The following is a 12,032-nucleotide window of genomic DNA, read 5'->3' on the forward strand; positions in this document are numbered from 1 at the left end:
ATTTCCTGTAGCTCTGTCCCTTATAACCTCTGGTTCATCTCATAGCTCAGCTGCAAATTCTGCTTTTCTTCTTCTTGCATTCATCTTTGTTTTTTACTCTCTACCAGATCACTGCTACAGCAGAGACCTTTTCTGCTTCAATAGTAAATAACGTATTCACTAAAACATGCCACTGAAGGAAGCCAACTCTACTTAGACATTTGAATCAAATTCAGAGAAGAAAAAAAAGGTTGCCTAGCATAAAAATGATATGTTAAACATTTATTTTTATTTATCCAAGGTCAAGATATCTTGATTTTTTTAGTTAGGTTCACATGTAGCACTGCAGCATCTGTCACAGAGCAGAAGAGTAAACAGCCTTCATGCTTGTGTCCTCATGTTCTAATATGGATTTTCTCAAGCTATTCTTCTCATCGTCTCTCCTTCACTTTAAAAACTGTTTACATGGCACTTTTCGAAGCATTGCTTCAGCATGGACTAGGGGTGCTGCTATGGATGGGAGGCCAGGAAGCAGTGTCTGGGGCAGAGCAGCAGCATGGGCCTGCACACAGAGCAGGGTGAGATGGAGGCTGTGCCCATGGGGAGGCAGGGCACCTGGCCAATCCATCGTACCTCACCAGAAGACTCAGGACAAGGAATGACAATACCTATGGCTAACCAAGAGGCTAGCAGAGGGCAGCTCTGCTCAGTGGTTTGCTGTGGCCACGGGCTACTGCTCCCCACATTACTGCCCTCTGCACAAGCCAGAACCTGGCCTATACTTTTCTATTGTCTGGTCCTGCTGGAGCCACAACCTCTGAACTGCTTCCTTTTCACCTGCACACCCTCAGAGCTCAGCTCACCACCTTTTCTTTCCTTTCAATAACGTCTTTTGCAGAGGAAACTAAACACATTCTTCCACATTTCATTCATTTTCACTTCAGATGTCCAAAACCAGAAGATCTCATTTCACTTCCAGTGGTGAAGTTAATCCCCAAACTTTGCTTTCCATCGAAAAAACACTAAAAGTAAGGGCATTTTGGGTTAATCTGCAAAGAACTTTTAAGTATATATATTTTTAGCTCATCCACAGAATGGAAGCAAAATTTTTTTATATAGCTTAATCAGTGTTTAGCTTATATAAACAATCATGCCCTATCCAAAATGAGATGTTCTAAATTTGATTGTACTTTAGTCAACTCTGTGGGTACTTAAAATAACTCTGGAATGTGCTTTGTGATGTTATTAGCATAAAGTTATGTTCATTATAGATAAGTAAATAAAATAAATTGGAGTGCTTAATGCAAAAGGTAAAAGTCCCTGTCCCAGTTATTAAATGACAGAACTCTTAGGGACTGCATTTAACCCAGGATTTTGTAAAGCAAATGTAAGCAACTTCTTAGAACAAACTAATGTGAATCTGAAAGAGACTGATGAGACTTTAATGTGCTTGTGTTACATTTCACTTTCCAGAATAATCTTCATTGTTCATCTACAGCTGTAAGAGATCAGCTGGTTGACTTCACCAGCATCATTTTCTGATCCTGTTCCAAGACAATGACTCAAATGGTGTCAGGGTAGACTTCAAAACAAGAGTGAAGCTGATAGTTCATTACCACTCAGTAGAAAATATTTGGAGGGGGGTAAGAATAATATATTGTAGATAATTAAAAAAATGCTTGAAGACCTAATACAGTGGATATAACAGTCAAAATAGTTAAACTTTCCTATAAACTTAAATTAGTCCAAGAAAGGATTGTTTCTTTAGAGACATTTGATCATTAGCAAACAAGTTGAGGATTCATAATGTAGTTCTCCAGATTTTAAAAGTGAATTTGAGGGACCTTTACTCATAGTAGTGTGGACTAGACATAAATCTAAGTCAGTATATCAGCTAAGAACAAAACAGAGAAATGAAAGCAGACACACTGGTGGTTTAAAAAGCAGAATAAGCTTTTTTTTTTCTCAGCAACTATCCTTTTTATCATACTAAACCCCTCAAATCCCAATTTGCCCTGAAGTTATTTGTCTTCAGTATCTGCTGCTTGTCAGAAACTGGGATTTAAACACTACAGTACAGCCACAAGTAAACAACCATTCCTGAATTCATCTTTTTACATCTGGATATGGAATTGTTTTCTCTTGAACTGCCATTATTATGTTGTTTTTCACAGCACGTGTGTTTAGATTTGAACTTGTTATTATTTGGCTGTAGCATTCATGTTACTAGACCTTACCCATTTAACTTCTCATCTTACCCACAGTATGATCATTGTATATATTCATTGCATACATCAATTTTCCTGTGTGGTTTGAGAAAGTCATACCTGGGGTCTGAGCACTAACAGTGACTCTGGCACAGTCTCTCACAGACACCTTGCATCATCGCAGAGCTGTGGCAACAGCCTGTCCCACCCTGCAGCACTGGGACACAGCTGCTCTTGCTGGCTTTCACACACTCCTATCAGTCCCTAGCCAACTACATCAGTGCTATCAAATGACCTGCTGGTGCTGTGATGCAGGGAAAAATGCTGTCTGAGGAATTATCTTGTGACTGACCAACAGCTGGTCAACACAGAGCATGTCCTAGATTGTACAGAGCCCTTCAGAGCTGTTCATGTACCCAGCCAAACAGAGCATTCAAACATGTTTTCTTTGTCAATTAATTACTGCTGCATTTGTTTTTCCCTTTTTCATTACAATTTAACTTATATATGCAGGAGCATTTAAATTACATACTAAGCACAAATATAAAATATTAAAAGTGCAAACATAGAATCATAGTATGGCTTGGGTTGGAAGGGACGTTCAAGATCATCTAGTTCCTCCACCTCCCACAAGATCAAGTTAGTCAAAGTCCCATCCAACCTGGCCTTGAACACTTCCAGGGATGGGGCATCCACACCTTCCCTAGGCAACCTGTTCCAGTGTCTCACCACCTTCACACTAAAGAATTTATTCCTAATATCCAATCTAAATCTGCCCTCTTCCAGTTTAAAGCCACTACCCCTTGTTCTATCACTACAAGTCCTTGTAAAAAGTCCCTCCCCAGCTTTCCTGTAGCCCCTTCAGGCACTGGAAGACCACTATAAAGTCTCCCAGAGCCTTCTCTTCTCGAGGCTGAACAACTTTCTCAGTCTCTCTTCATAGGAGAGGTGCTCCAGCCCTCAGATCATCTTTGTGGCCTCCTCTGGACTCACTCCAACAGCTTAATGTCCTTCTTGTGTTGGGGGCTCCAGAACGGGACACAGTAGACCAGGGGGGGTCTCATGCGAGCAGAGCAGAGGGGCAGAATCACCTCCCTTGACCTGCTGGCCATGCTTCTTTTGATGCAGCCCAGGATGTGGTTGGCTTTCTGGGCTGCAACTTCACATTGCCAGCTCATGTTGAGCTTCTCATCAACCAGGTCCCCAGAGTATTTGTGATTGGGATTGTCCTGACCCAGGTGCAGGACCTTGCTCTTAGCCTTGTTGATCTTCATGAGGTTGGCAGGGGCCCACCCCTCAAACCTGGCCTTCCTTCCCTCCAGCATGTCAACCACACCCCATCATTTGATGTCATCAACAAACTTGATGAGGGTGCACTTGATCCCACCTTTATGTAAAGAATGTTCCTTTCCAGAAAGGGAACTGCTTGCCAGAAGCCCAAGGGATGCCAGAGAATGACTGCAGTCTTGGGACTGAAAGCCCAGTGCATCAGGTCTCCAGCTGGAGGCTGAGATCTGGCTTCAAATACAACTTGATCCATGTACGTCTGTACTGACACTGTCCTTAGAATTTACATCAGGAACTGCAAGTTGTCCTCTGATTGCATGTGGCTATGTTAGCAGCAATTGCTGGGGATTTTTGCTGCCCTGTTGAAACAATTCTCTGTTCCCTTCAGAGCTTGCAGAGCAGCTGAGGGAACTTGGTGAAATGGGAAGACTGAAGGGCTTAGTGCAGGGAGTGCACACTGTGCCTAACTCTGAGCTTATGGCATATCCAGCAGACTCATGAATGCAGGATTGATCAGGCCCTTGAGAGTTTATCTCATCCTTCCCTCTGCCCAAAAGGGAAGTCACGTTTGGCATCTAACATGCTGTAAGTGACCATAGTTAAGTGATTGAATCCCACCTTGCAGTTTTACCCCAGGTGAAGAAGGCTGATATGTTCCTCCCTTTAATAAATTAGATAAAGTGAACTCTACAGGAGCTAATTAAAGGCTTTTTTTTTTTTTTTTTTTTTTTTTTTAGTTCTTGAATTATTTCTGTGACTCTTTGATGTGCCAACAGAAAATTCTTCAGTGCTCTTTTTCAGTGGGAACATTCCAGAAGGATATGTATTCCAGCAATGGCTTCATGTGGGGCTTTTGATCCTTACCCACTTCTCAGCAATTGGTGTATCCAAAGACAGTCAACACCTTTTGTCCCACCACAGCGTGATCTCCTACTGAGTTTCTTTTCTGTTCCAACCTCTCCGAAGTATTTCAGAGTCACTGCTTGCCCTCTGGAACTCACCTGCTGTAAGTAGAGCCTCTATTCCTGCTTTTTAGATACTTAATTTAGTTAGATATCGTAGGACTGTAGTAAGACATCACTTGCCTGGACAGGCTTTCTACTGCAATCCTGGCTACTCTAGGTGACGTTTTTTTCATCAATATTTGCCACCTGGCCAGTGATTGCACTATCCAATTTCTTAGCAGAAATACTTTGTTCACTTTCAGATTTTTATAAAAACTTATACTGCTCTGTGCAGACTTCACTACAGTAACTCCCATTCCTTAGCAGTTCTCCTTGGAAGACTGTACCTTTTCAATCCACCAGGTCTCAGACCATTGAATATGGCAAACCTACATAGTTCTACTTTTTCTTTTTTTCTTCTTTTTCTTTTTCTTTTTCTTTTTCTTTTTCTTTTTCTTTTTCTTTTTCTTTTTCTTTTTCTTTTTCTTTTTCTTTTTCTTTTTCTTTTTCTTTTTCTTTTTCTTTTTCTTTTTCTTTCTTTTTCTTTTTCTTTTTCTTTTTCTTTCTCTTTTTCTTTTTCTTTCTCTTTTTCTTTCTCTTTCTCTTTCTCTTTCTCTTTTTTTTCTTTTTCTTTTTCTTTTTTTTTTTTCAGAAAAAAAAGACTGTTGTGTTATTCTTGTTCAAATAACTGACAGAAAACTCTTCCATTTATGATGGTCCATATCCACCAAACTTGTGCTCCCACCAGCAGTGAATACTGAGCCTCAGGCCTGACAAGGCTTGTTTTCATTAATGTCCTTTGTACTTAATGCATCAGCAGCTTCAGTTTACAACTGATGGGTTCATTACCAGTAACAAAATTATTTTTTGTGACTTTGCCCAGGGCAGAGGTTAAGCCAACCCGCGTAGAGTTTCCTGAGGCTATTGTCCCTTGTTGAGAAGGAGCCTGTCATTAGCACAGCCTAACCTTCTGGGGTTTTGCCAGTACCCAAAAGTCACCTAATCCCAACACTGGCAAAGACTTCCTTGGGCAAGACCTGTGACTAGGGAAGGAGGAAACTCAGGTCAACCAATTTCCTAATATTCATTACACCCTCCCAAGTTGCCAAAGGTCTGGAAAACACCTGAAGTACCTTCATAAATCCTGACTACCAGCCTCCTGCTTTCTCACTCTTTATTGCCACCAGCAGATGGAACAGGTACATTGAGCAGTGAGACTTGTCTGTTGCTAAGATTTGTCTCTGCCTAAGATTTCTAGAACATACTCTTATTAGTCTTCCTAATCGTTGACTTCACATCCGCACGACTGTAGTGCTTGCTGGACAATGCAGATGGACAACATACATAGCAGGCATCCAGGCATTTCTGAGACAACAGGAAAAAACATACTCTCTTCTGTGACCTTCATGCATCTTGCTTGTTCATGGGTATTTTTCTAACTGTGCTAAGCCAAGAGCCAGTCCTGCTAGTGGGACTGTTGTTTCTGCCTGATTAGAATCACAAAGGAAACATTTCTCTAGTTGGTGATACAAACCACATGTAACAATTCTGGGAAACTTGGTTGTTCAAAATAGATTTACTTTTTAAGAAATAAACTATATGAATTAAAAATCCTTCTCATTTTATTCTCCAATTCAGGAAATGCCATGAGATGACACAAAGATTTTCATTTGTTAATGCCTGGAAAGAGGAAAGCTGGTTCCATTTCAGACACCATCAGATAATACCTTTGCCAGAGGATGTTATTACAGTTTTAGGCTAAATATATAATATAAATAACCTGTCTTCTGCTGTACAAAAAATGTCTACTGGCTGGAAGCAATTATTGTGAGATAATATGTGGAAGTTTGCCAGCTGGACTTGTAAGGTTTTCTAACTCTGCATTTATAATTTACACTGGTGCATAGCACTATCTCCTAGCACAGTCAAGGCTCTGTCACTCTATTTATGAACCTATGTTACGTATCAGTGGTAAAATTACAGGGCTGAAGTAAACCATGCAGTGAACTAATCTAAACCAAATCCTTAGAAGATATTAATTTCCATTCAGGAAATAAGCGTCACTTTTAAATGGACCACATTCAATATGAGTGAATTATTATTCCAATTATTTGGCCAGCTTTACAACTCCCCAGTGGCTCAATGCCAGCATCTTATTTAACAGACTAATAAAAATTTGATTATCAAAGCCACCAGGTCAGCTGCACTCAGAATGGCAGTTGAGGGGCAGAGAGCAAGCTGTAGCAGCCACCACCACAACAGCCTCCTTGGTCAGACACAAGGCCAGGGAATTACACCTTTCTGTTACATCATGTCCTATGGTCAGTAATAAAAATTAACCACCAACAGTTCTAAGAGCTATGTGGGCCAAAGAACATGTGGACCCTGGCTTCCCTGTGCCAGTGACCTGCATAGAAGGGATCAGTGTGGGAAAGAAGGTCCTGACAAGCCTGCCGGGGGGCAAGGGACCTTCATCAGGACAGCAGACATCACATCCATGCCCACAAGTGCTTAAAATGGAAGGGGGGGCAGAAATGGACAAGGAAGGGGATGGGGCATGTGACTTCAACAGATCTTTGCATTCCTGGATCAGCAAGGAATAAAAACCATGATCGAGGGTGAGGGTGAAATCCTAGGAATCCATTGATAAAATCTCACAGGCAGATCACAGGACCAGATTTCTACATAGAAAACAGACCCCTACCATATAACAACAGCTTGTCAGCAACCTCAGTACATGATAGAGCATGCCTACGGAGAAACTCTGGGAGGGTTTTCATAGCATTGCCTGTATTTTCTTGGTCCAGTCACACAGAACTGGAAAAATCTCTTTGGGAACAAATGTCTGGATGGAGATAAGGCTGCATTTGCAGTTTATAGTTCCTGTGTGAATTGTTACTGAAAAGGCTAAATGTGTCCCCATTCAAAATGTTTGTTAGCCTCTGGGAGACATTCTCCCTGCTAAAGAAAAGCTGTGGAAACTGTGCAGATGCCTGCTTTGAAACGGTCGGGTGAGAATGAAAGTCTTGCTTCCCTTTTCACTTTTATTTCCTTATTCCTTATATTATACTTATATTTAGAATAAAAAAAATAACTGGAGCAAAAATGCTCACTTGGCTTATTGAAGTCAGACCAAATGCTTTGTCTGTAGCACAGAGATGGGACTTTGGGGTGGCTGAAAGTTGTTGCAAGGCTCTGTCACTGAGCTGGTTGCTGTGCTGCAGGCATGACTTGTGCTGACAGTCAGGATGCAGGCAGAAGATTAGTGCCTGGATGGACAATGTTGATTAGAGGAAAGATGCCTTGATTTGAGCTCCCCATGCATCCGATACAGGCCAAAAGACTGTGCAAAAGCAGGATTTCTACTAAATAACTTTTCCCCCCATAATTCATATCTCGTAAGTTAGGATATTTTGTCTATCTTACAGACAAACTATGACAGAAGATCAGTCTTCACAAGGTCTTTTGATACCCTTAAAAACTGAGTGACCTTCTGGAGGCTCCTATCTCTCCCCAGTGACTACAGAGGGAGCCAAGGAAGATTACTTTCCTCAGCTCAACACCTCGAGCTGTGAGAGTTGACTCTGGGCCATGCAAACAGCCCTTGTGATTCAGCCCTCCTGAAAACAATCGGAAAGGGACAAAGTCCCTGCTTAGGGTTCAGCAGAAAGCAAGAGGGAAAAGCAAGAGAAACAGGGAAGCTAAAAGAAGTGAAAAGGGAGAAACTGAAATGCAACAAAATAAGTGTTAAGAGGGAAATTAACCGCCAAAGGGAAATAACAAAGAGACTAAGAGGGAAAAAGTGTCTGAGAGATCAAGCAGAGGGAAGTCAAAAGCTGACAGGCAAGGAGCCTGAGCATCATGTGGAGAAGCCCTCATCCCCAAACCCTGACAAAGGAGCAACTGCTGCCTGTGGCTGCAGAACTCACCAGCTCAGTCACCCCTGGGGCCAGAGGGAGCCCTGCGTGAAGGACACCACAGTTTGCTCCACGCAGGCTGTTCCAGTGACAGCCCCTTCTGTCATTTCTGTTAACAGTGGAAATTTAGCACTTGGTAGTCAGCAGCCAGAGAAAGAAATAGTCTTTTCCTCATGCCAAACATACAACACTGTTTAATAGACCCAGGGCAGGGTTTCTGGTGCATGGTACCAGCAGGAATTTTTTCAGTTTCCTGTTTTTACATGTGAAAAAGTTGGCAAACTATTGAGGGAGGGTTTTTTCCTTGCTATTCTGCTGCCAAAATTACCAGAGCATGATCAAGGCAAAGTAAGCACAGAGGAACCTCCAAACACATTCTGACAGTGCTGGCAATCTCTAGAAACAATTTTGATTTAATTGTTATATATCTTTCTTACCTACTGTGTACTTTGAAAGTTACACAAATGTGTATATTATTCAAGTCCAGTTATTAAAAATCACTTATTAGTTCATAACAGCAAATATACTGCTGACTGGGAAAGCTAAATATGGTTAACAGAGAAGAATGTGGGAGACATTAGCCAGTGTAATTGCTTTAATGGGGTCTGTTAACTTTAATGGAGTCTTTACAAATACACACATGCACACACACCAAAGATAAATTAGAAATAGAACCCTGGTAGAGCCAAGCCACAATGTGACTATTAAGAGTATAGATAAAAGGACTGCACTTGCAACTGGCTTACAAATTACTGTAAACCACAGTGCGATGCATTTTCTTTTTGAGAAGACTTCTTGATCACTATTTAGTATTGCGAGGAAGTGTTGCCTGGGGGGTGAGCCAGCACATCTGGGATGTGAGCACCCAGGCTGTGGTTGCATGGAGCTGCAGTATAACGTGCCACAGAGCTACAATGAGAGGCTGAGGGCAAAAGAAAGGAAATTCTCACAATTGCCTGTTTCCCTGTGCCGCATTAAGTGACTGAGTGATCACAGGCCACAGCCGAACTACAGGAGTGAGTCACAGACTTCAAAACAAGAGCATCCACTAATTGTTTCATGGAGGAGGCCTGGGGAAGTCTGAAGAAGGATTTTGTAGGATAATCTTTTACTCCTTATGAGCTTTGTAATCTTTTGTAGCAAAGCCAGCCGTTCTGATCGTAGAGTTCATTTTACGACTTGTAGCCCAGGGAGGGCTGTGTTCCAGGGCAGGGCGTCCCTCGTGGGCAGCTGTGTTCTGCTGTCAGCCTAGAATAGCTTTAAAGCTGTCCAAAAGGAGCTCTCAGACACCACCTGATGGCAAACAGGAGGAGGGGATAAATGGCGTCATTCCCAATCTAGCTGTCCCATCAGCTCTGTGTAAATGGTTTGGTCAGTTTAGTTAAGATTTGTTCACCTGCATTTTAGGTATTCAAGATGATGGTACTGTAATTGTTATTTGACAAATATTTCTATTCCCAAGCCTCTGGACTTGGATAAGATATCTCAGTGATCAGCCCCTGAGCCTTGCTCAGTGGGGCTGTAGAGCAGGGTACAAGATGAGAAGAAGGTCCTGGTTGAGGATTACTTTATGGGTGTTTACATCCTGGGTGATGATTTGGAATGAACGAGGAGGGTCTGGAAGGCATTTGGATCCAGGGCCCTGCTTTGCCACAGTCTGCATCCTTATCTTAGATGTGTAGTGGAGTGTCAGCTCCCTTTCCCTCACATAAGGACAATTCAACAGTGCTCCTGTCATGCTGGTAGACCCCGCTTGTGGGCACTGAGGATGCCCGTGAGAGGGGTGAGTGTAGTGGCAGGCCCAGGGATTGCATGAATGGCTGGGGACACGCTGCAGGTTAGAAGGAGGAGCAAAAGGGCATTTGTCCAATGGCAGATTGCTCTGGTGAGGGATTAGGAAAGATGGGGATGGTTTCCACTGTGCTTATTACTGCAGGGTTACCAGCAGACTGCAAGTTTATGGCTGTGGGACTGCCCTGTGGCTCTGCTTTTGCTCTTTCCTACACACTACTGATGACCACCACCAGCAAGTTGCTGTGGTTGGGTCACACACAACCCACTTGCTGATACGGTGCTGCTTGCCTCTATCTCTTTGGCCAATGTCTTGGACAAACAATCAGTTTGTTATTCCTCTTGGGTTACACGGCTCCTTCAGAAATGTTCTAACCTGTGATTTGCCTGATTTGAGTCTTGTCCCTCTCCCACAGCTTCATCTCTATGTGTTCTCCAGGTTATCAGGATCCAGTTTCCAGGATTCAAGCATATAGAAGACAGTCCAGAATCTGACATGCACCAGTGCAGTAGAAAACTCTCTACCAAAAATTGTTTCAGTGAACACAGGGTTGCCAGATAATAATTTATTTAGGTCATTCAGATTCTTGGTCTCCAGTTGCTGTCCTGTTGGTAGCCCTGAGCTCTGTCTTCTGTTCTCTCTGTCTTACAAGGCATGAAGTCTCCTATCATTCTTGCCACCAACTTTCAGCTTCTGATTCCATAAACCTGCCTAAGACAGAAAGGATCACAGCCTACCTGCTGGACTATTGTTTTCTGAGCTAAGGCTTATTCACTATTTCAGTAGGCTTCCTTGCAAACCAAAAATAACCAAGGCTCAGTGATTCACTTGTCTGAAGTCATGTTCTTTTCAAATCATAAATGGTTTCGATTGGAAGGGACCATAAAGATCATCTGGTTCCAACCCCCCAAATTTCAGTACCAACCTGGAGACAAAAACATCAACAAAGAAAGCAGATGAATCAAAATGGGATGTGCAGTTTGATAGAGAATAGACCTGTGAAAGCAGATTCACTTGGCAGAAGTGCAGTTGGCACATGGTTGAAAGGCAGGCAGGCGGGAAAGAGTTCATGCAGGTACAGTGGTTTCTTCCCATGGAGATGAGATGGGTATGGAAAACGTAATAAGCAAGGATTGGTCTCACTCTTGCTCTTTTCTGAGTCAAGAAATTAAACAGCGGCTGCTTCTCAATCTGTCCTCCTCTCAGATCTCACCTGTGGGGAAAGGCCCTTGCTGTTGACAGGAGCTGGGCTTTTTCACATTTTTCTTCTATCTGAATTTTTATTCAAAATTAAGATAAACTTTTTTCCATTGCCAACAATGTGGAAAATTTAGCAGGCTGGGAAGGTGAGCAAAAATTAAAGAATCTTGCCAAAAAAATGGAAAATGTTGATGTTTTACACTTGGATTAAATCCAAAATCCATTTGGAGTAAAAACACTTGCCAAATTATTACCAGAAAAATAAGAGTTAGCAGAAAGATCTACAGGGATTCAGAAGGAGCCCAAGTTAGTGGAAAATTATCTAATCTGGGGACTGTTTACTAGAATAGTAACACTTATGGTCTATATTTAAGCTTGGTCTCAGCTGTCGAAAAAACCTCATTGCATTACTGCCAAGTCATTAGCTTACAAAGCTGCAGGCCCTGTCTACACACAAGCCTGCCATCAGTTTAACTAAAATCACTATTTAATCCATTTAGAGCAATCAGCACAATCCTTTTTTTGGGTAACCAAATTAACCTAAATCAATACAGGCCTGTTACAAACAGAGACAAACAATTTAAGGACATCGACATCAAAACCTGCATTAGCTCAAGCGGTGAGAGTTTGGTGGTGAATGCAGAGCTCACGTCAAGCCCAGGGGGAGGCTGTGATGGTCCTATTTGCACCCAAGAGCCATGCCTGG

The sequence above is a fragment of the Apus apus genome, chromosome 3, assembly GCF_020740795.1.
Source record: "Apus apus isolate bApuApu2 chromosome 3, bApuApu2.pri.cur, whole genome shotgun sequence".
Classification (NCBI taxonomy): domain Eukaryota; kingdom Metazoa; phylum Chordata; class Aves; order Apodiformes; family Apodidae; genus Apus; species Apus apus.